The following is a 626-nucleotide window of genomic DNA, read 5'->3' on the forward strand; positions in this document are numbered from 1 at the left end:
AAAACAAATAAATATTTAGTGATTTTCTTTTTTCTCTTTTAGAAATATATCTTTATTCTAAAATTATTTATGTCAACACCGACGTTTCGGAGTCCGTCTTCCAGGTTACTTTGTATTATAACTATAATATTCAGTCTATTAAATATAACTTAAAAACCGGAAAGCACCTTTCATAAATTACGGTCGATCAACGATCTTCCAATGTACTATTTAACACAAATATAATATTAAGGATAAATATTAATAAATAATAAATGACTGCTAATGTACTAATACTCAATACACTTGCTGACCCTGTTCTTCATCCTCTCCTTGTTCCTCCTCCGCCTATCCTTGAAGTAGCCCTTCACGTCGAGACCTGTCTCTAGTTCCAGTGCTTCCATGATGGATTCAGAACTGAATACAGAACAAACATTTTTCAAAACAAATGTAAAAATAATTATTATTTTATAATTCTTGTTTATTACGTTAATTAATCTATATATTTAATATAGCAAGAAAGTATTACGATTGTGAAAAATTTCGAATATGGCTTCTGTGTGTGGGGAGGGGGAGGTGGTACAGTCTAGATCATAAACGAAAAGTCGTACGAAATTAAAATTACATATTCATGGTATGTATGCGCC

The 626-nt window shown here is 31.0% G+C and overlaps 1 long non-coding RNA gene across 1 annotated transcript in view; it reads right to left on the reverse strand.

Annotated features, from left to right (window-relative positions):
• Nucleotides 1–91: 91 nt before the first annotated feature.
• LOC136797072 (uncharacterized) overlaps nucleotides 92–626 on the reverse strand; it is a 4,982-nt gene continuing 4,447 nt past the window's right edge. The window contains exons 2-3 of the long non-coding RNA XR_010844886.1: nucleotides 294–396; nucleotides 92–206 (exon numbers count right to left, since the gene is read on the reverse strand). This is a non-coding gene — a long non-coding RNA (uncharacterized lncRNA). The remainder of the gene's footprint in view (nucleotides 207–293; nucleotides 397–626) is intronic.

Source organism: Halyomorpha halys, unplaced genomic scaffold (assembly GCF_000696795.3).
Source record: "Halyomorpha halys isolate HHAL.00 unplaced genomic scaffold, Hhal_1.1 Scaffold2363.1, whole genome shotgun sequence".
NCBI classification, from domain to species: domain Eukaryota; kingdom Metazoa; phylum Arthropoda; class Insecta; order Hemiptera; family Pentatomidae; genus Halyomorpha; species Halyomorpha halys.